Genomic DNA, 24,898 nt, shown 5'->3' on the forward strand with positions numbered 1-24,898 from the left:
GGAAATGTCCCTATGAGTCCACCACTGAGAGGGAACGTTATTTGCACAATGTTTGAGTCTTCCAAGGTAGACTCCAAGGAAGGTAATAAACGTATCAATATAACCAGAAAACTTTTCAACTAAAAATTATGCTGGCTGTGGTGGCAGATCCCTTTAACTTTAGTACTTGGGAGGTGGAGGCAGACAGATCTCTGTGAGTTCAAGGCAAGCCTGGTCTTCATAGTGAATTTCAGGACACCAGAGCCATAAAGAGAGACTACATTTTTTTCTTCCTTTCTTAGACCCTACTATACTTTCTACATTTTTATCTACTAGGTTGTTCAAAGATACTGTTTCAATTTCTGATGCCATACAGTTTCCATGAGAGCAGGACATTTTTTAACTCCACTTTGTCTCTTTAAGGTTTTAAATCGTGCATACATTGTTATAAAGGTCTGAATTAATACATTAAATAGATTGAAATAGGATGTTGTAATATTGGGTGTTTATTACCCTCTCTTTGGCATCTGCTTCCTCCTTCCTACCTCCCTTTTCCACTATCCCAGCTGCTATTTGAAGACTCAACCAGATCTTGGGGAGCTCTTATCTCCAACTTCAGGAACAAAATATGTAGTGAAGGTTCAATCAATCAGCAATATTCCATCTAACAAGTCGTTTCTCTCAAACACACCACCAAAGTGAAGATTCTTATGCAAATGAATCTCAGTATTATTTCTGGGAAGAAAGAGACAAAGATGCTCTTTTGAAGCAGGTTGTAAATATGGAAGCATGGAGACCTGGAAGCTAGTGGAAATTCTCAGAGCTTTGAGAAAAGCTAATTGGAGACTGAGGCCAATGGATATAAAGAAAGGTGTGGCACAAGAAGAAACCAGCTGCTTCATTTGAACCGAATCTTATCTTTTTGTTACAAACAAACAGACAACAAGAAGACAGAAAAAGAAGGAAAAACATTTTTTTTATGTCAGCCTGGGTGACATTTTCTGTTTCTTGCCAAGCAATAGAGCCTGGACAATCAATCGTGTCACCACTGAACAGATATGGTTTGAACAAACACAGTGTGTGTTGTTTTCTTTTTTTAAACTGGTTTGGCCTAATGCAAAGCATACACACCACTCCCATCGATGGGACATAGTGGGCACTCCTTATCTTCAGTTTCCTATGAATGAAACCATTTTTTGAACAAATATTTGGCTCCAAGTATAATATGAAGAAATGTACGGCTGGAGCAAGGAGGATGCAGTTGTGCCAAATGACAAGAAGGTTCTCAAAAGCTACTGTGTCACGGAAGCTAAGAGAAACTGAAAGGCCGGCAGTAGCCAAAGATAGAACATCTTGAGCAGTTAAAAAATAATAATGTCTACAGATTAAATTAATCGAATGCAAAACTCCATCTACACATATTAGTACCACAGGAAACAGAACACCTTGTCCTTGGGAGGATTACACCAAGTGAAGAGAAACAACCAGATTTGGACTCGCCTATCTCATATGAACTGTGCCCTATGGTTCTTCTATAGATGCTAAGAAATGGCTTCTCTCTATGGACATATGCCAACAAAGAAAAGGAAACTCCATGTTGTAAACCATTGAAACTACAGATCCAGGCAGCAAGCACCGTCACATGCTAACACTTCCCAAAGAGCTACCATAGACTGTGTGCTCCTTGATATAAGAACATTCTATTGCCTAGGAAGTGGTACCAAAAACTTGGTTATAAAAGCTTATGAACAAAAGTCACACACTGAAACGAACCAGACCTAAAGAATTTGCACCCCTGTGAACTATGATTCAGTTAAGTCACTTGGGACAGAAGCTATAATGCTTCACACAGGATTTCATATGTTCACTCCTAATATATTTATACATATTTATGTGCTACCGAAAACAAAAAGTCAACATCAGAGTTAAAGCTGAACAAAACTCAGCCTCACATCCCTTTTCAAATCTTAGGTCCAGTATTTGCATTCAGTCCCTCCTCAGACCCTAATACTTAGCCTTTCTTTTCTTCTCTTCATATTACACTATATTCACACATACATTTGTATACATACATAGGTACATACACACATACATGCATACATATACACATACATACATATGTTATTAGCTATATTCTGCATATGAGTGGGAACATGAGAGGTTTTTTGTCTTATAGTATTTTGAACTCATTTCAAGATAATTTCTCTACAAATTTTGTGGTTTCACTTATCTTAGATTTGAATTTATTATATATTTTTATTTATAAAACCAAATAGCAACATATAGTTAGTATAGATATATTTAGTATATAATATACATATATTATGTTTTATATATGCACTAAATACACACACACACATGTATATATATAAACTATTTTCATTATTCATTCATCTGTTGATGGACAACTAGGTTGACTCCAGTTCTTCCCTATAGTGAGTAAAGAAACAATAAGCATGCTCTTACCAGATTAAAAAAAAAAAAAAAACATGAATCCAATCAAGCTTCAAGGTCCAATTGATCATTGGTAGCTTTTTTTTTAAACAGGGTGATGCAATCACAAAATTCAAAGCATAGGCACCTCTGTGAAGAAAATAACTGAGGTTTTGTCAACAAAATAATTCAAGAGGAAAAACTGAAATAGGAGTATGTACGGATTAAGAGCTTGAGAGTTCATAGAAGCCATACATAATCTGAAAGCCCTGTTAGTATTCTCCTTAGAGCCACACAGCTCCTAAAACTCTGAGACAGCCGTGGAAAGTGGGGTGCTAACTGAATCCTCTCTGACATCAAGAGACTATGAACTTAGAGCTTTGATCTTGGAATTGTAGTTAGCACCTTTTAAATGATCTCTTATAGCCTAATACAAGGGTAATTATGAAGGTAAAGATGTGAGACCTTGGACTCCCTTCCAATCTTACAGCAGCAGGGCCGGAGAGGCTTCTGCAGGAGCAAGGACTGGCTGTGTGACACTGTGAAGCTAATGGAAGGGATATGAGAGTAGTTAGGATCTGGTAGATTCAGCGTTTTATTGTGCATCACTCTGCCGCTGCTCAAAAATCATGAATGCAGGCCAGCCTCCTTGCCTTCACATGAGCAGGCTTCCATGCTTGAGTAGTATTCTGACATCCCCTGGTTCTAACTCATCCGCTTACCTAGCCACCGTCATTGCTACCTTCATTGTCTCCTAAGACAATAAACACTATACTAACATGCACACTCATCCCAGCAGAGGGTATCTGTCAGCCTCCCAACTCTACACAGGAACTTCAGTTTTTCCTACGTGGCTGTCTTCCAATCATTGCTGGAGGCCTCTGATATATATTCATGGCCGGGCTGCTAACAAGTCTCACCACCTTCTTTAGAGCAGACCATGTTCCCCTAACACATGAGCACAGACATAGAGCCAGAGCTGGGTTGAAACGTCTCCTTTGGACAAGTCTTTCTATATAATCTGGCTAAGGCTAAACCTCTTAAGTGAAATGCTGTCCTGGAAATAAAACCTGCTTTCTATGTTCTATTTTATTTCAAACTCAACACAAAGCAATAGTCCCCAAAGAAAAGTTATACTGGAGTTAGGTTCACACAATTTCCCTGAAATGTAACATGAGAGTTAAATACAGATGATATGACTGGTCAATAAATGTCACCATTGAGCGGCTTTGTTCCCCTAATAATATCATTCAGATCATTATAAACAAAGTGAAAGGGTTCTTATGTGAAACAAACGCAGCGGGACTTATTCCTGCGAAACACAAGCCAGAGGCAGGGCAGCCAATCCTAACGGCCTGCGAGAAGGGGCAAGAATGGCGTGCAGCTTTGTGGTATCCCGGGAGGATTTTATTTCCAAATATAAAATTCATGCCATGCTCACAGGCAGAACCTTAGAATACTCATAATGATCTAATGACAGCATTACCATTGAAGGCTGCTACTAATACCTTGAACTACTACCGTTCTATACAGATCCAGGGATACGATTTCAAAGCTCATGTGCAATGAAGAGTGCCTGAGCTGAAAGCAATCCACCCTGGTAAAAAGAAGAGGGAAGAGAAGAAAAGGGAAGAATGCAACTGAAGCCCACAATTTGGGATATCCAGGATGGGGGGCAGGGGGCGGGGTTGGTGCTTTGATTGTGGCGTTTCTTTTATTATTGTTGAAGTTTGGGGAAAGGAGTGGTATTTTATGGCAGAGAGAGAAAATGTCTCTAAATTAGAAAGCACTGCCTGCCAATGACTTTCTGAATTACCTCTAACTTAAAGATGGAGTGTTTCTAGTTCTCCTCCGAGGGCAGAAGGCACAGCAATTGCCTTCACTGACCTCAAGCTCAGCTCCCTCTGCTGTAGAGGGGACAAGGAGCTCACAGCCATGTTGTGTTCAGTCTTACTTCAACCCTGACACACCCAAGGCCAAGAAAAGAAATAGCATATTAACTGCAAAAGAGGTAGGAGACCCTATAAGTCCAACAAAAAAAGCACCCAGCACCTACTGACCCCATCCCTTGATGGCTAGATTGAAATGTCGGTTGCGTTTCTATAAAGGAAACATCAGAACAAGATGGCTACACTGCATTTCAGGTCCCAGGCAAGTGCCTGCATTTATGGGTAACTTTCTCTTCTTTTCTTTCTTTTTTTTTTTTTTCAAAGCTAACCTATAGTGCTAACAACCTGCAATTGTTTCTGAAAAGGTTCTTATAGGACCAACAGGATGTGTGTGTGTGTGTGTGTGTGTGTGTGTGTGTGTGTGTGTGTGTGTGTATGTGTATGTGTGTGTAGGGACCTGTGCATGTGTGTGTATGTGTGTGTGTGTGTAGGGACCTGTGCATGTGTGTGTGCGTGCATGCACATGAACGTGAGTGCATACATGTAATTTTTAAATGATGTTAAAATGTTCTTTCATTCTTCTGGTAATTTGCAGTTGAGATTTGTAATTTTACCAGTATTTCTCACGTATAATGCCAAATCTGGTAACACTTATTTAAAGTATATTATAACATGTGTTTAAAATACATTGAGCTCCTTGGAGAAAAGGCACTATAGAAATCTAATAAATAATAAGTAGATGATTGACAAAGGATAATATTAGAAGCTCAGTTTTGAATCTTTACAGAAATTTATGCATTGGGGTTTATTCTCAACTAGACAATCTCATTGGTAGGTAATATGCAGTAGGGCCATGTGTCCCAGATTGTAAGGTTCTGTCATACAGCAGAGGAAAAAGGTCATGACCTACAGAAGCTATTTCTGATGTGAGAATAATCTCAACAAGAATGTAAGTAGGAATCCCAATTTTGGCTTTAAAAATGCATTCACTGATGCTATTTGGAATGTGAAAGAAACTTGAAATATATAGAGAGTGGAGTTATAAAGGGCAGCTGGATTCAACCACATGGCCAAATTTGAATCAGCAAACTGACATTCTCTGAGATAACACACATTATGTCCTTTAAAATTAAAACGGAAAACAAGAGCCAAGTCGCATTACTCATTCGTTATGCTGTGAGTTGGTTCAACTCAAGAATGCATAATTTTCTGCTCATAATGCAAACTAAGGAAGGATGCGAGCCAGATATGAACAGTTCCCTCCTTCTGGAGTAAAACCTATAGCTATCCAGGGATTCGATATGGTTAGGAGAAGAGACCAGATGCCTTGAATTTTGGCTGTTAAAGGACCTGGCTTGACTCTCTGGGATGTATCACCAAAGAAGTAAAGATGAGTCTAGGAAAGCTACTCAAAAGATGGAAATACAGTGCTTTGTAGGTAAGCAAAAGTCGAAGACGCCATCATACACAAGGGAAGCTGGGAAGGTATAAGTGAGTGACCACTAGCAACTCCTCTCCTGTTAAATGTGACATTTGCCTCTTCACACAGAAACATCTGCCTTCAGGTTTTATTTTTGACAAGTTTGAATTTTCATTCTTTTGGGGAGGCAGTGGTGAAATTGTTGAATATTGTGCATTGCTAATACACAAAATATAGAGCAGTTGATGACTTCTTACATTTTGTAGACACTGTGGGTATGTCAATTAACACACAACCTAAGATGACAGATAGTGGACACAGTATGCAAATACCATATTAGACTGATGTTGCCCTCATCATTTGACTTTCATGTTGCTGAGGGTAGAAATATACGATAGACTACCATATCACCAACAACTGATATAATATCTCTTTGTAATATTGAGAATGGAGGCAGCCGTTCAGGGGCCATGACGAAAGAGGTTTGATAATGAAAGTTGTGTACTAAGGATTAGGCAAGAGAGAGAAAGAGTGTGTCAGGATCATGACTAAGGTTTCTATGCTATCAGCCAATGCAAGCAGCAAGCATTATCCCTAACGCAACCTCCTTTCATGTGAGATCACTAAGCAATTGTTGTTGTTGTTGTTGTTGTTGTTACTGAAACTGCCCTTTTCCTCTCTCATGGTGGAAATCATCAGATTTAATGCCTTAGAATTTGAGGTTTTATAATTCTAAAGCCTGAAGTTTATGACAACTAAATCAGAAGCCAATATGACATAAAACTGATTCCTTAAGGTGGAAAAACAGCAAGCAAACCAAGGCACTAACATCTCCTGAGGACCCTTGCTTCTCTCCAGTCCCTGGCATGATCTCCAGGTAGAGAGAGAACAAGAGAACGCCAGTCCTGTGTCCAGCAAGGCGGCAGACATAGTGAAGAAAGCGGCAGTTCAGAGATGCCTGTGGTCTAGATGGGAGGATGTCATTTATTGAACAAGCAGCAAGGGAAAGCTGTATTGATGAGAAGTCACAAGGGTGCCAACCCAAGCAATTCAAGACCATAAGTATCTTACGTATCACCCTGGTTAGCTTCAGTACTTCATAATCTATCTCCAGATATGAGGAGCTGGAAGGGAGACCTAAACAGAATACTTCAGTTCATCCGTGACAAAATAAAATCTAAAAATAAAAAAATATTGAAAATTTTAAAAACATGTCCAGACCCAACTTTATTATTTGAAATTTGTCATTCCTAGTTAATTGAGCTCTGATAATAAAGATAAAATGCCCATATCAAATACCCAAGAAACTCACAGGTTAATAGAAAAGACAGGCAAGTATGGGGGTGTGGGGGTGGGTGGGGGTGTATGTGTGTGTGTTTATGTGTGTGTATTGAGTGTGTGTTTATTGTGTGTATGTGTATATGTGTGTGTGTTTGGGTGTGTGTGTATGTTTATTCTGTATGTGTGTTTATTGTATGTATGTGTGTGTATGGGTGTGTGTGTATGTGTGTGTATTTTATTGTATGTGTGTATGCGTGTGTGTGTGTGTGTGTGTGTGTGTGTGTGTAACTATGATATGTGAACCAGTTAAGATGGCATAGGAGCACCCAGTGCAGATAAGAAATGCAGTATGAGACATAGTTATCCACAAGAAGTTCAAGGAAATAGTAATTCTATGTGGTCCTTATTGTATCTGGAAAAAAATATTTTTGTTTAACTTAGGGAATTTAGGATGTGTCTGTGTATTAAGGGAAATAAGGTATTCAGGGACAAAGAAAGTGGCAATAAATGATGGCCAAGAGCCTTAAAGAAGCTTTGAGTACAAAGGCAGATCTTGGCTCAGAGACTGACCACACACAGAGTTTGTAAAGGTTGAGATAGGAAGAAGAATGGGAACACAAGGCACACGGTGGGAACTGACGGGATACCGAGACAGTGCATGCTCGGTGGTCTTTATGTAACTAGTAGAACAATGGGCTTTGCGTTTATACTTAAAAGCACTATCCAGTAGGGTTCTGGGGACTATACTGAAAAATAGGAAGAAAAGAAAACTCTAGAAGCTACAGTATCCATCCAAAAGACGGCTATAGTTATTCAGGGGAGAGAAAATAAAAAGGAATACATAAATTAAGACAGTGACCATTTCAGATGTTTATAAGTCAAACTCACTCCAATGAAAGACTATCAACAGGGAGGGTCAGGGGAAAAACTTCAGAAGAAACCTGGGACTGACCATTTGAATTATTAATATGCTTGGCAGGGAGAAGTATAAGAAGACTATCAGCTCGACTTTTGACTTTGAACAAGTAGAGATACAGATAAAAATTTTGAGATGGTAATAGATTTAGAAAGGATTTGATGTAAATATAGAAGTCGGTTAGGTTTAGAGACCCAGAATTCATGAGAAGACTGGACCTGCAAGATGACTCAGCCAGTAAAGGTAGGTTCTTCCAGGCCTGACCACCTGACTCTGACCCCAGGAGCCACATGGTGGGAGGAGAGAACTGGCTCTGGTGTGGGGGAGGCACCAACACCAGTTTAAGCCAAGAGAAAGTCTGTATAAGCCAACCAACAGCTACACTGGATGTGTGGGATCCCACTGTAGCCCTGAACCTTTCTCAGGGTTTGCTTTATAGCACAAAACCCATATCCTGGGTTAGCATACTTCAGTTAACAAGAACAGTTAGCCAGAAGTGACACTACAGAAGCCAAAAAACAATGTTAGTACATTTAGAGACTTTCCCAGGATTATAGACTTTGATGGATTGGGTCTCTGGGTTTTTTTGTTGTTGTTGTTTTGTTTTGTTTGAGACAGGGTTTCTCTGTGTAGCCCTGGCTGTCCTGGAACTCACTCTGTAGACCAGGCTGGCCTCGAACTCAGAAATCCACCTGCCTCTGCCTCCCAAGTGCTGGGATTAAAGGCATGCGCCACCACTGCCTGGCAGGTCTCTGTTTTCACTTTGGCAGATGGTACTGTCTATGTGCTGAGGTTTATGGCCTGAGTGCTCCTTCCATTGTGGTGTCAGTTTGCTAAGATCTGGAGACAAGTCATCCTCTGACGGCCACATAGGTGCTGTGGTGGTCATCCATCCCACAAATACATAAATAAATGTAATAAAATGTTTAAAAAAAACCACATAAGGGTTAATCTGAAAGTCTGTTCCTTAAGAATGGTAGCAAAATCATAAGGGATGTAGATTCTCTCGACTTGTAGGTCCTTGTGTGAAGGGGGTTCAGAGCCTGTGTTTCCAGTCCACTCAGGAAATTCATCACTATTTCAAGCTCCCATAAATTCTTACTATGCTATATTGACCTCTTACATTAATATTACTTCCTCTTGTTTGTGTTTCTGTTGGCAAGGGAAGCCTCCAAAAGCCCACACAGGCTACAAAAGCTAAGATCCACCACACAAAAGCCCTGTCATCATCAACTTATTTGTTATGGCTGCACAGGAAAGACTTTAAAAACAACCGAATGAATGAGCCCTTGGCAGCGTGCAGCAAACCGAGCCAAGAATAGGATTTGTCCTCTGTCAGCTCTGACAACAGTTTCGGTATGTCAGAGTAGAGCTGAGTTTATTATTACCAAGATTAATTCTCTTCTCATGAACACAGAGCAGTGTTTCACTCCACTCCCTAAGTCATTTATGTACACACATAAATACATCACTTTACCAAAAATGTATTTAATCCATTTGAATATACATATCCTAATGCAGTAAAATATATAGGTCTGTCTCCCCCACCTCCATAGTCAAACCAGCTATTTTTCTCATAGTGAGAAAAATAAATGACCTTGGTGCTGACCCAAATATAACCTGCTAATTACCCTCTGTATCTTCCAGGCCCTGATTAATCGTCCTTAGCATTTGTATAAGATTGTGATTCTGCTCTGGAAACTTTCTGTATAGCTTGTAATTCCCACTGGGGGAGGGAAAAAATTTCTGTGACCTATACAGTTGAAGAAAAGAAAACACAGCTACCCTCTTCCGAAAGCAGAACAATGCAGTGAAATAGCATACCTTTCACCAGGGCCGTGGTGTTATCTGAAACCCTATAATCCACAGCCTATTCTGCTCCTTCAATAGGTTAGAGGATTTCAGTGGGTGGGTCAGAGAACTAATCAATTTTGAAACACCATCTGCAAAAATAGATAATGTTCATCTAAAGGGCAACCTAGTCATAAAGCCTCGCTGAGAGAGTAAGCACACACGTGGGCTTTGTGTAGAGGGCTTCCCCTGAGTGAGACAGCAATTCTCCAGTAGCAGTATGATATTCTATCCACACCACCGAAAGAATTTATCAAGCACCAACGTGTAGAATGAACTATGTGATTCAATTGACATGAACCCAAACTTCCAGAAATCATAATGTAATCTAACTTGTAATGGAACATATAAGAATTAAGAATTTCCTCAATCTAAATCCATATTTGTCTCCAAATCCATATTTGTCTCCTATGTGTGTTCTCCTGTGTTTCCTATGCTGGTGAGGGACTCCATCGCATCCAGGATTTCTCCTAACTCCTCTCTAAGACATACTGGTTACTCTCTTAACGATGCCTAAACTGTTGTTCTAGAGCCCTCATCATTTTCAGACTCATGCAGCCAGTCGGCCTGGGTCCCACATCCACTCTCCTTCATTCTGCCACTGACATAACTTAACCTTCCATTCTCTCTGTCATTCACCTGCCCACTGCCTCCTAATCTCATATCACATGTAAAAGAGGAAAAGCAAAGACCACCTCTCTCCTTGCCATGACTCTACGTGTGTTAAGCCTCTCAGACTCATTCAGCTCCAGCCAGCAAAGTATAAGCTTTACGTGAGGTGATGGAAATAGGTCGTGTAGTAGGCTAGCCTCACAAACTCACAATGGCAAGAAAGAAAATGGAATGACATTAGAGGGTTATGACTACTAAGAAAACCTAACATGAGTCTAAGCAGTAACAAAAGCATTCTAGGGAATAAAGAGATGGCTCAGTAGTTAAGAGAACTTGTTGTTCTTGCACAGGACCCAAGTTCAAATCCAAGCACCCACATAACGGAACAATCATCCTTAATTTGAGTTTCAGCAAATTAATGCCCTCTTCTGGCCTCTTCAGGGACTGCATATACATGGTGTACTTAACATATATTCAAGCAAAACGTATATACGTACGTAAAGTAAAATAAACATCTTTAAAGAGCTCTGGGGACCTCCAGGATTTAAAGCATAATTAGGAGAAAGTCCCAAAAGGTCTGTGCAATAGAGTACTATCCTGGAAACTCAAAAGAAGAAAGGTTTGAGGGTTTTGTTTTTTATTTAAAAAAAAAAAAAAAGCAATTAGTAATGTGGATATAGAACCTGAACCGTCAATTGTCTATAATTAAGCAAGGCTCCTCCTAGGTGGAGGACTAGGACAATAACCCATCCATGAAACCTTTGACCTACAAGATGCGCTGGGGTAACGGTGGTAAGGAACATGTAGGAGGGTCCAACCAATGACGGTCCAACACAAGATAGGAGTCCACACCTAACACTTCGTGGATGGAACCAAAAGCTGGTCTGCCCAGAGATCCAGGAAAGGACCACATACAACTGGCAGGGGGAAAAATGATTCCTAATGATATTCTGCTATACTCATAAATCAGTCTCTAACCTAATTGTCATCAGAGAGGCATCGTCTAGCAACTGATAGGAGCAGATGCAGAGACCTGCAGCCAAACACCAGGCAAAGCCAAAGAAACTCTGAAGAAGAGGAGAAGAAAGGATTCTAGGAGCCAGAGACCACCCACAGAATCAACTAAGCAGGGCTCCTGAGGGTTCACAGGAGCTACAATCGCGAATCCTTTATGGGTCTGAGTTGGGGCCTCTGCACATACCTTATGATTGTGTAGCTTGGTATTCTTTTTTTTTTTAATTTATTATGTATTTTCCTCAATGACATTTCCAATGCTATCCCAAAAGTCCCCCATACCCTCCCCCCGCCTTCCCTACCCACCCATTCTCATTTTTTTTGGCCCTGGCGTTCCCCTGTACTGGGGCATATAAAGTTTGTGTGTCCGATGGGCCTCTCTTTCCAGTGATGGCCAACTAGGCCATCTTTTGATACATATGTAGCTAGAGTCAAGAGCTCCAGGGTACTGGTTAGTTCATAATGTTGTTGCACCTACAGGGTTACAGATCTCTTTAGCTCCTTGGATACTTTCTCTAGCTCCTCCATTGGGGGCCCTGTGATCCATCCAATAGCTGACTGTGAGCATCCACTTCTGTGTTTGCTAGGCCCCTGCCTAGTCTCACAAGAGACAGCTATATCTGGGTCCTTTCAGCAAAATCTTGCTAGTGTATGCAGTGGTGTCAGCGTTTGGAAGCTGATTATGGGGTGGATCCCTAGATAGTAGCTTGGTATTCTTAAGGGACCCTTAACAGTGGGAGTAAAGGCTATCTCCAACCTCTGACTTTTTTGCCTGTGCTTAGGACCCTTTTCTTCCTCACTGGTTCCCTTGTCTAGCCTTGATATGAGGGGCTGTACCTAATCTTATTGTAACTTGTTATGCTGTGTCTGGTATATGCCTGGGAAGCCTGCTCTTTTTTTTTTTTTTTTAAGGAAAACACAGAAGGAATGAATCTACAGGAGATGGGAGGTAAGGAGAGGAGATTAGGAGAAGTGTAGGTAAGCTGAAATATAGTGGATATAAAGAATAAAAACTAAATTTTTTTTTTTAAAAAAGAATGAATTAGGGAAAAAAGAGTGTTAGATCTTCCTAAGAAATAAGGAGCAAATATTATCTTGGAATTCAGCAAAAAGACTCGAAAGAGGTTTTGATGTCCGACAGCAAACACCAGAAGGGATTGAGCAGTAAAGGGGACAAAAAGTAAAGGTGACAATTGGACTGTGACATTGATATAGGTTAGGTGAGGATTTAGGGTTGAACAAGATCCCCAAAAGTGTCACTCAGTAACTGAATACTTCCATTTAATAGCAATTATCCTCTTATATAAAACACTGTTTGGGGATTTTGTTTTTGTTCTATCACTAAACACATTGTTTCATCTTTATGTAGGACACAAGTACAAATACAAACAAATTCTCAATAAACAGTAACCTAAAATTTGACCACACTGGCGATTGCTCACTTCTCATCCTTATTGATTGACCGTCATATACCATTTACCTGTCTGTGTGAGTATAGAATGAACCTCACAGGCTGGTGTGTTTGAACATTAGACCTCCAATTGATGGCACTGTTGTGAGGAGACTTCGGAGCGATGGCCTCGAGAGCAGAAGTGAGTTGTGAGGGGTGGGCGTTGAGGGTGATGTCCACTTCTGATCCCAGTTTGTTTTCAGATCTGGCAGGATATAGGTGATTTTGACAGCATGCTGAAAGCAAATTGTTGTGGGTTGTCCTGATGCTGTTTGATTTCTGACGTTAATTCTGCTTCCTCAAGAGGGAGGGACAGCCTCCGGATGAACAGTGGATCACGTACTCAGGTGATCCCATGTGAACCTTCTCCCCATTTACTGGTCAATAATGGCTAGAGCCTGTGATTAGGCAGCAGAGGTGAAAGGTGGGACAGGAGGTCTTTGAGAGTGGGAGCAGAGAGAGAGAGAGAGAGAGAGAGAGAGAGAGAGAGAGAGAGAAATATGAGAAGGGAAGGAGAGAGGACAGAGGAGGGAGGGAGGGGAGAGGAAGGAGGAAACGAAGATGGTACAGAACCACATGGCCAGGAGAAACTCTGTAACAAAGGGTCTCATAGCTGGGAAATAAGTTAGTATAGTGCTAGTTCTGCCCAACCTAGGCTTATCGCTTATAAATATAACTAGATTGTGTGGTTTTTATTCGGGATTATTGGGGTTGGAAATTACTGCAACAGCAAATACCAGAAGGAACTGAGTCACTCCAATGTGTCTACCCACCATGCTCTCTCCACCATGCTATCCATGGTGGAGAATAAACCCTTCCTCCCTTAAGTTGCCTCTATAAGGTGTTTGGTCAGGGATAAGAAAAGTAACTAATGCCACCCCACCCCCCTTTCCAGACTTGTAGCCCTAAGGGTCCCAGATTGTCCATTCTGTCACGTATCCACACCTTTACCTGGAAATTAGCATGGATGCCACCACACACATTCTTACCCTCCTTAAGCTGTCCAGCTCTAGAGGGACTTGAAGACTGTTCCAAACTTTGCAAACATTACCAACCTTACATGCTCTGATAAAGTTTTGCGTGGCTAAATCCTTGATGTCTTTATTTTCATAAAGGGTGGCCTTCAACTTACCTCAAATAATAGCATGTCATTCTAGTCTACGCCCCATCAATACAATAGAGCAGATGTTTGTTTGACAAATTAAAATCTGAATTCTTAACCCAGGTTTTTCTTGAGAACGAGATAGGCTTTGTCCACCACAGAGAAGTCTACCAAGAATAAATATTGGGTTCATTCAATTTTTATTCACTTTCCAGTCTTTCTTAATCTGGACTAGCTATGATATTAAGGCCATGGGATAAAAGTAATTTGTCTTAATTGATAGACACTCTCCTGTAAAAACTAAGAGTGTAAGAATTTTCTGTGGATAAAGCCCTTAAAATACTTAATAATATTTATTTATGTGGTATTAGCCTCTAAAGAAAAAAGCATATGCCTTGTATCTTAATTGCCAAAAGCACGGTAACATTAATATTGTGACAGTGTGGTTGTGTTAGTACTGTTTAAAATGATCACACTTATTAAAAGTTAGTTACACTTTACCTGAAAGAATTTTACCTATAATAATAATGTTACGGTTTAAAGACTTAAGATACTCTCTTAAAAGTTTTCTCATTCAACCACCTTGGTATATGTATGTATGTTTTCGAGATAATTCATATTCCAAATGAGGACTTCGATGACAGTGATTTTAATATAGTTTCACATTCTAATATTTTTTTCCAAACTCTCAACCACTCCTATTTAGAAGCAAACCCTCTCAGGATGCCCGCTGCTTGCTCTGGAAAGCAGTGCCCAGGGTGGACTTTGTAATGTAAGAGCTATGTCTGAGAAAGTAAGGGAAGATGGGTTTGGGCTGTGTTTATACGTGCTACACAAAAGGCAGTGGACAAGCCAGTTGCCCAGATCAAAGACTTTGATGAGAATGAGCAGTGAAGCTTAAGTACAGAGCTGAAGTCACCCTTGGCAGCCATTGAGTAGTTAATCAATACTACCACAGAACTCAGGCTCCGTTGACCCACAGCCGAGGTAAACAGATTCCAGGTCGCCAGCAGTCTGTTTCAGAAAACACCTCACAAGCATGTTCAACTTAAAGAAGGCAAACTGAGGCACAGTGCACCGACAGAGCTAGCCCCTGAGGCCAGAGTTCCCACCCCTCCAGTCGCCGATCCCAAGCCAGTGCCTCACTCCAGCCTACCCCCTCCCTGCTCCAACACTTGATATGTGTTGAATACACTCAGTGGTTCTCAACATGTTTTTTCCTTACAGTTCTTTATTAGCAACATTCATTTAGGTTTTGGACTCTTGTCAAATGCAATGTGAATGGAGAGCAGATGCCTTTTCTGAACTCAACAGAACAAGAGGAGAGTCACAGAGCCCATCTTGCCACAATCAAAACTAGTGCTTACAACAACACCCACTGCTGGTGACAGGCTGTGTGGAACTGGGCCAATGCTGATCTAGCAAGAGATGCCAACTCAGTGAGTCAGAAAAATGTTTCAGATGTGCCAGGTCGCTCCGAAATCCCCATCAGGTCCTGGGTAGAATAATTGCCGTGTTCCCCATGAGCAAGGAACCAAGATGAGAAAACACAACATCGCTGGGACAGCGTGTATCGTTCGCATCCTAGCTGGCAGCAAGGCCCGCTGCTTTGAAAAGGGTACCGCGGGCTGCCTGAAAGGCTAAGGTGGCTGGCAGCAATTCAAAAACACAAGATGGAGGGAGAAGCAATTGTGGGAAGGAATTCAAGGCGGACAAAAGGATTAACAGCAAAAGGATGCAGGGTGTACAGGGATGGGTGGTTATGGTTTACCGTGGGTTTAGCAACACTGACGTGTTTTTATGAATATTTACAAGAACATTTGGAAGCTGTGTCTTGCCCACACAGCCTCCGCCCCCAACACTCTTGGTAGAAACTGCACCATATTTAATGAGGCTGGGGATGGGAGGGAAAACTAGGCCTTCTTTGGCTCCCAGATTGGGGTCTCTTTGCCTGGTTGCCAGGACTCCCAGGAGGCAAATAGTCACTGAAAGAAAGTTTAGACAAGACAATCTAGGTCTGAGTACTAGGAAGCCTAGTAATTAAAAGGCATAAGAAGGAAAAATGGTGTTTAAAAGATAAGAAAAGAGTGAAAACTGAGTCTCTGGAAAAAAAGAGTCATTGCGGTGGCTTGTTCTGGTCTTCGGGTAGAGAAGGGACTTTGACCAGTCACTAAAACAGTTGTTTACAAAACCACATCAATTCTTGGTTCTTGTGAGTGGGTCAGCAGGGCTGTTCCCTTTCCCTCCTAAGCCTTCCCTGGCTTCGGTTCAACCTCTTCATCCATCAGAAGAGTCTGCTTTTCTTATTGATTTTGTCCGTTCCCTTGCGGCACGTTACGAGGTGTGTACTGAACGGAAGAGTGACACCCTGGAGCAGAATTCTGACCTGCACTGCCTGCGTTCTCATCGAAGGCCTGCTACTCTGGGAAAGTTGTGTTGGCTCTTTAAATCTCAGTTTCACCCAATTGTACAGCCAAACTGAAAGCAGCTAAGAATCAACAGAGATAAGGCAAGGCACGCAGTGAGGGCTCCAGCACGGCGCAGTCACTTTGTACATGATCGGTACAGTCGCTCATCACACATTTGTCTTCTCATGGGCTGAAAGCAGACTTTTAGTTGATCGCAGACACAGAAACACCTAATGTGGTGGTTTGCATTAGAATGCACCCCCCACCCCATACACTCATATAGTTCAATGCTAAGGTACCAAGGAGTGGAACTATTTGAAAGGATTAGAAGGAATGGGAGGTGTGGTCTTGTTGGAATAGGTGTGTCACTGGGGGTGGGCCTTGAAGTTTCAAAGCCCATGCCAGGCCCACTATCTCTATCCTTTCTATCTATATATATGTACCCCCCTGTCGCCTATGGATCAGAATATAACTACAGCTACAGCACCATGCATGCTACCATGTTCCTGACAGGCTCCTGACAGGATAACGACTAACCTCCTCAAACTATAGGCAAGCCCACAATTAAGTGCTTTCTTGTTATAAGAGTTGCCTCGGTTATGGTGTTCCTTAACAGCAATAGGCCGGTGACTAAAACAACTAGCTGGACTACCAGCAACTACAAAGGCCAGGCAGGTGGCTTTATACTCAAGGAATTTGTGGCAAGCTTCCTTCTGGCTTTATGTAGAACAAGCCTCTGGCAGAATTGTGTTGTCTTCAGCCATGATGGTCTTCAGCATGTTTCTATTAAAGCTGGACCTTTGGGGCTGGAGAGATGACTCAATGGTTAAGAACCCTTAGTGTGCTTCCAGAGGACCAGAGCTCAGTTTTCAGCACCCTTATCAACAAGCAGCTCACAACTTCTTGTGTCCAGTGCCAGGGGATCTGATGCCTCTGGCCTCCAAGGGCACCTGCACTCCTTTGCGAGTGCACGCACACACACACACACACACACACACATGCACACGCACACACTTGAAGAAAGTCCAGATCTTTTCTGAGTATACAGGTCTACACAAAAGCACTTGCTTAGAAAGCATGAGGCCCTAGGTTTAATTCTGGGGTGATGCTCTTGAATTAATCATATATTTCTTATATTTGCTTGCTCACGGCCTTCTCTGCATCTCTTTCTTTGGCTCTGTCCAGGCTCTTTTAAATAAATATAAATAGTTCCTTAGCCAAGCTGTCTCACACCGAGGGAGTATGTCCGTCTTTGTTTGCTTGTTGTCTTCCTCTCAGGCTTCTCTCTGAGATTTGATCTTGACTCTCCAAGGTGTACACATTGGTGCTCTACCCAGCTGGAGCTTGCTTCCTCCATCTCTCACACATCTCTGTTTCCCTCTGCGGTGGCAGCACTTTTCTGGGAAGGTATTCAGAAAGCCGGTTTCTGAACATTTATGTACCAAACAGGAAATATCAATTCGGTTTGTATTCATTTGTTAATATGGTGAGTAATTCTAAGTTGAAATAATATTTTTCCAGAGATTTTAGTTTAACAGTGGTCCCTTGCCCTTAAAGGTCCACAGTGGGCTGCCTTTTGAGTCTTCAGTGATATTGTTTGTCTCCTCAAAAGCATTGAGGAGCCTGACTCTTAATGCTCTGGGCTTTCAAGGTGTTACCATGAGAGTTCTGTTTTAGGGTGGCTGTGGTTTTGTTTGGTTTGGTTTTAGTTTTCAGGACACTTCGTGGCAATTTTCAATCTTAAAATGCACATCCTTCCATTTGGAGAAATTTTGTCTTTTGCAATGGCTAAACTACCATTTTCTGTTTTCCCTTTTGAATTTATATGTATGTGGACATCTTAAACTTAATCTTCAGTTTTGTTTCGTTTATCTTTGCTTTTTCATTTCCTGGTCTTATTCTATTTTCTAGGATATGCTTTCAATTTTGTCCTTTCGATTCTTAATTTTTTAAATATTTCTTTTTCTTAATTAATATGAGTGTTTCTTTCCTGGTCTTTAAGAATAAGTATCCTTTCTGGTTTTATTTTTTTCTTTCAAACGAGATTACAATATACCGTTCTTTGTCGTTTATAACTTTTTTCCATTCCTTATTCTGTTGCATTTCCTCTTCAATTCCTTAGCTCATTTGTTTGCTTGTTCATTGGTTAATCTGTTAAGTCATAATATTTGATCTGCATCAGACACTGTCCTCAAATCTTTATCTACAGCTATCTGAGTGAGGATAGAACGCTGAACTGGAAGACTAGCTGGCTTGTACACTTTTCTCCGAAACAATTAAGCAGAAGTTCAGACTTCTTCAGGCAACTCCCCAAGGGCCAGTGCCCATAGTAGGCCTTTCTCTGGAGCTGGCCTTGAATCTGATTGATTCGGATACACTTGGCAACGGGCCTGTCATGTTTCCAGGCCACCTTTCTTTGTCAGACAGTACCTTACCCTAGCATTCTGCTGTGTCTGGTATGGCCACACTGAACTCTCTGATTCAGCTTAATAAATCAATAACACCATCACATTATATCTACATTTAATTCGATTTATCATTCCCTCCTCTTTTTAAAAAAAATGTGATAGGAAGACTCTCCCATGTGTCTACTCACATCTGATATGATCTGAACACAGCTATGGAATGTGGAAGTTCATCACCATTTATATTCACTTTTATGTTGCCATTGATGCTGTATACATTCATCATGTTCTTCTTTTAAAGATTTATTTTGAATTTTGAATTTGAGTGTATGTGTATGTAAGGGGTGTGTGTGTGTGTGTGTGTGTGTGTGTGTGTGTGTGTGTGTGTGTAAGGTGTGTGTGGGGAGGTGACCTCATTTGCAGAGACATCAGACCCCTTGGATCTGGAGTTATAAGAAGTTGTGAGCCACCTGACATGGGTGCTGAGAACTGAACTCAGGTCTCACAGAACAGAATGACTGAGCTCTTTACTGCTAAACCATCTCTCTAGCTCCATATATATTCATATTCTTCATTCCAAGTTCCTCGTTGCTTACCAAATTACTGGCCTTTGAGAGCTTGCTCTAATGTGCCTTCTACTCCTGTGATGAACACCAGGACCAAAGCACACAGGGGAAGAGAGGGTTCATTTCATCTTACACCTCCCAAATTACACTCCATCTCCGACAGAGTCGGAGCAAGGGCTTTAAGCGGGAACCTTGAGGCAGGAGCTGAGGCAGAGACCACAAGAGAACAGTGCTTACTGGACTGCTCTACATGGCTTATTCAGTATGGTTCCTTACAAACAACAGGACTCCTTGGCAGGAGTGTGACAATCACACTGACTCATGGTGACTTGAATCTTCCCAGATCAACCATAAATCCAGAAAATACCCCCACAGACACACCCCCAGGGGACTGTAAAGGAGGCATTTTCTTAGCTAGGTTCCCTCTTCCCAGGTTCTCTAGTTTGTATCAAGTGAACAAAGATTAACCAGCACAGAACCCAAAATCTTTCCATGAAAATATCGTGTTTGACTTGCACCTCCATTATAATACAAGGAGGGTTTACATAAAGGAATAAGGAAAGATTTGGGGGGGAGCAGGATGTTTGCATATAATTCAAATGAATTTTAGGTTGCTGGTCATATTTAGCTCAACTAGGTTAATAATCACCCCCCACACTCCCTCCAAAAACAAAAGCAAAAACAAAAAGCAGAGAAAAACAAATTCTCACTTTTCCAAAACATACTTTTAACATTTGTATTTTTATGTATGGCTTATAATAGTTGAGCCATTTGACTATAATTAATAGAGGCCCCTCCACTGTGTTAAGCAAGAAATAGATGCATAATCGTAGGTAGTACCTTGTGAAACTGTTGGGAGGGCTGGAGAAACAAGCCTGAGGCTAGTGACCTAAATAAAGGCATGTCAAGGGCATGGCCTAAGAAGTAACCTCCCACTCTATCATCTCTGTTGTTGGTTCCCCTGGAAACCTCTGATTTCTCCTCAGAGATGAACATTGGTAATGCAAACCAACAAAAGACAAGCTGCTTCATCTTGATGCTCATTTCTGAGCCAATTCACTCAGATAATCTGTGTTCTAGTTCACAAAGTAGACTGGAGGGCTCAGGGAATGGCTCAACCAGGAAAGCACCTTCTATGCAAGCATGAAGACCTGAATTTGCAACCCCAGAATCCATGTCAGAAAACAGAAGAGTGGTGAATCCCTGTAATCTCAGCACTGGGCAGGTAGTAGAAAAGATAGACAGATTCCTGAAGCTCATACCTAGTCTAATGAAAAACTTCAGGTCGATTAAGTGACTCTGAAAAAGAAAGAAAAAGGTGTGTAATCAAGGCATAGCCTTGATTCTATATATATAGCTTTTTCACTCTCTATGTACAGACAGACACACATGTGCACACACTCTCAAGAACACACAAACGCTCACACACAAGCACATGTACATGCATACCTACACTAACAAGTATATGATCCACATACATACATTCTCAGGACAGTGCACACAGCACAGCACAGCACATACACATACCAAAATGAATGTACTGTAGAATCAGTAAACAATTAGGATAATAGTTGTATTTATAGATGCTTTTAAAGTTGGAATTTTCATGTTTTCGGTATAGAAACTAAAACTTAAAACATTATCTCCATTCTCTTTAACAGAAACTCTAAGTATTCTCCCAGTGCTTTACAATGTTTCTTTTCTTTTTTCCTTTTGATTTATATCATTTTCTTAGCTTTATTAATTTATAACTGATAATGTAATGAACTGCACACTGAGGCATGTTATCTGATGTGTTTTATGCATACATATATGTTTATAGACACCCCTATGAAACTATTACCATAAAGAGATCTACCCATCTGACCCAAAGATTTCTCTTACTACCTTATTCCCAGGAGATTGCAAGTCTGTTTTTTTTTCTTTTTTTGGTGTGGTAAATTATTTTCATTTTTCCACAATTTTGTGTAAGTGAAATTACATAGTATGTTAGTTTTTCTCTGATGTGATAAAATGCATGAGAAAAGTCATAGAAAGGAAAGATGGTTACAGAGACTCATGGTGTCATGGATTACACTTCATGGTGTGTTGGCCATTCAGGGAAGACATAGTAAAGAAAAGCTGTTCATCTTATGGTCCTCAGGAAACAGAGAGAAGCAAGGTGGGGCCAGAGCTAACATATGCCTTTCAAAGTCATTCCCTAGTGACCTGCTTTCTTTCAATCACACTCAGTATGAAAATCTGTATTACTCAGGACTCTCTAGAGTAACAGAACTTATAAAATGAATAAATATAAATGGGGTATATTAAAATGATTTACAGTCTGCAATCCAGCTAATTCAATGATGGTTGGATATGACAGAAAAAGTCCAAGAACCCAGTAGTTCATCAGTCTACAAGGCTGCATGTCTCTGCTGGCCTTCTGTAGATACTGGAATCCCGAAGAAGTAGGCTCTAATGCCAGTGAAGAAATGATGTGCTAGCAAGGCGAAGGTACACAAGCAAAGAGCAAAAGTTTCCTTCCTCTATGTCCTTACATAGGCTTCCAGAAGAAGGTGTGGTGTATCTTTATGCTTCAAGATCTGGATCAAAGGCATGTGTCTTCCTACTGCAAATGTCTGAACTAGAAGTAGATTCACCCACTTCAAACGAAGCAAAAAATTCTCTCACAGATATGTCCATTTCTGTACTGTAGTTCATTCCAAAACTAGTCAAGCTGGCAACAGACAATAGCCCTCACTGCCTCATTTCACATGACTTCACCAACAGATTAGCACCTTGATGAAGTTAGAGTCCCCATGATACAAGCACTTCTCAGTGACTGCCCATTAGAGACCAAGTCTTCAGCTCATGAGCCTTCTTGAGGCATACTCAAGATTCAGACTAGAATATATACCATATGATTTTTATTTGTCATAATTTTGAGATTAATTCATGTAGTTTCATACAGTTTATTCTTCCACTCCTCAATATTATACCATTGTATAGATACAGCATATTTCATTATTCTACTCATTTGTTAATAGATATTTGTGTCGTTTCTGGATTAAAGCTACATATTAAAGCTCCTACACACATCTATGTGCATAGTAAAAGTGATACACATTTTGTGCCAGGAAGTGGGGCACTGTTGTAGCAAGTACCTCAAAATGTAGAAGCGGCTTTGGAATAGGTGATGGGTAGAACTGGGAAGACATTCAAGACAGCTGCCATGGTTAGTAGAGGTATAGACATCAATGATGATTCCATGAGGCCTCAGAAGCAAATGAGTATGAACTGGGGGAGAGTTGGTCCTAACTATAAAGTAGAACAGATGAGTGTAGAAAGTAAAACTTGTAAATAATGAATATGGATATGCCAGTAGAGGACTAATACTCAATATATACAAAATCAAGAAGTTAGACTCCAGCGAACCAAATACCCATATTTAAAAATGGGGTACAGAGCTAAACAAAGATTTCTCAAGTGAGGAATACTGAATGGCTGAGAAGCACCTAAAGAAATGTTCAACATCCTTAGTCATCAGGGAAATGCAAATAAAAACAACCCTGAGATTCCACTTCATACCAGTCAGAATGGCTTAGAACAAAAACTCAGGTGACAGCAGATACTGGAGAGGATGTGGAGAAAGAAGAACACTCCTCCATTGCTGGTGGGACTGCAAGCTGGAACAACCACTCTGGAAACAGTTTGGCAGTTCCTCAGAAAATTGGACATAGTACTACCTGAGTACCACTCCTAGGCATATATCCAGAAGATGCTCCAACATGTAATAAGGACACATGCTCCACTATGTTCATAGCAGCCTTATTTATAGTAGCCAGGAGCTGGAAAGAACCCAGATGTTCCTCAACAGAAGAATAGATACAGAAAATGTGGTACATTTACACAATGGCGTACTACTCAGCTATTAAAAACAATGAATTTATGAAATTCATAGACAAATGGATGGAACTAGAAAATATCATCCTGAGTGAGGTAACCCAATCACAAAAGAACACACATGATATGCACTCACTGATAAGTGGATATTAGCCCAGAAGCTTGTAATACCCAAGATACAATTCACAAACCACATGAAACTCAAGAAAAAGGAAGACTAAAGTGTGGATATTTCAATCCTTCTTAGAAGGGGGAACAAAATACCCATGGGAGAAGTTACAGAGACAAGGTGTGGAGCAGAAACTGAAGGAATGACCATCCCCACCTGGGGATCCACCCCATATACAGTCACCAAACCCAGACACTTTATGCATGCCAACAAGAGCTTGCTGACAGGCCTGTTATAGCTGTCTCCTGGGAGGCTCTGCCAGTGCCTGTGGATGATTACAGCCAACCATTGGACTGAGCACAGGGTTCCCAATGAAGGAGCTAGAGAAAGGACCCAAGGAGCTGAAGGGATTTGAAGCCCCAGAGGAGGAACAACAATATGAACTAACCAGTACCCCTAGAGCTCCCTGGGACTAAACCACCAACCAAAGAGTACACATGGTGGGACTCATGGCTCCAGCTGCATATATAGCAGAGGATGGCCTAGTCAGTCATCAAAGGGAGGAGAGGCCCTTGGTTCTGTGAAGGCTCTATGCCCCAGTGTAGGGGAATGCCAGGGCCAAGCAGGGCAGGAGTGGGTGGGTTGGGGAGCAGGGGAGGAGGGAGGGGATAGGGGGCTTCAGAGGAGAAACCAGGAAAGGGGATAACATTTGAGATGTAAATAAAGAAAATATCTAATTTTAAGAAAAGGAAAATAAGTAAATAAATACATAAATAAATACAGATATGTAGTACATGGTGGGGTATTTTTTTATGTTTGTAGAGAAATACTCAAGTTCTTTTTTTACTCCTTCATGTAAAATACAAATATAGAGACATGTATTAAATGAGAAACTATTAAGCAAAAGCAAACAAAAACAAGGAACTGGTGATTGCAGGTTTGGAAATTTTCATCCTGTCCAGGTAGCTATAGATGAGGTAGCATGTGACTGAACAGATGTAGACATCTTAGTTGCCCAGAAGGGACAGTAGAAGATCCTCACTATGTCTCTGGCCCGACAAATCCCAGAAACCCAGTAAGGTCGTTGAGAGTGCCATGGTGACAGAAAAACAGACACTAGGTGAAGTGAACACAAGGAAATGAAGGATGTTACTTGAGAGTAGGTACAGATGCTGAGGTCAGCATCAATGCCCAGAGCGAGCATATATATACATATAGATATACACGGCCACAAATTACTGCTGTGAGGCCTTCATAGCTAACGGAATCTTCTTCCCTAATGTTAAGCGCTGAACAGACCCCCGTGTCAGAGCACCTGTGATGTACTCTAGCAAATGCATCTTACTCGTGTGTGTGTGTGTGTGTGTGTGTGTGTGTGTGTGAGAGAGAGAGAGAGAGAGAGAGAGAGAGAGAGAGAGAGAGAGAGAGAGAAGAGGATTCCGAAGTGAAGGCTCCCACTCTGGTCTCTTTTCACCAGGATTTTTGTATGTTTCCTGTTCTTAAGATCTAGAAAAGAAGAAAATGATAAGATTAACTTTTACTCATCTCTGACATTTTTGAAGAATTGGATATTTTTTAAAA

At 41.0% G+C, this 24,898-nt stretch overlaps 1 long non-coding RNA gene across 1 annotated transcript in view; it reads right to left on the reverse strand.

The window, feature by feature from the left end:
• Window positions 1–24,108: 24,108 nt before the first annotated feature.
• The window catches only part of Gm34745, a 30,200-nt gene continuing 29,410 nt past the window's right edge, over window positions 24,109–24,898 (reverse strand). Inside the window, exon 7 of the long non-coding RNA XR_872744.3 lies at window positions 24,109–24,823. This is a non-coding gene — a long non-coding RNA (predicted gene, 34745). The remainder of the gene's footprint in view (window positions 24,824–24,898) is intronic.

This window comes from Mus musculus, chromosome 12 (genome assembly GCF_000001635.26).
Source record: "Mus musculus strain C57BL/6J chromosome 12, GRCm38.p6 C57BL/6J".
NCBI classification, from domain to species: domain Eukaryota; kingdom Metazoa; phylum Chordata; class Mammalia; order Rodentia; family Muridae; genus Mus; species Mus musculus.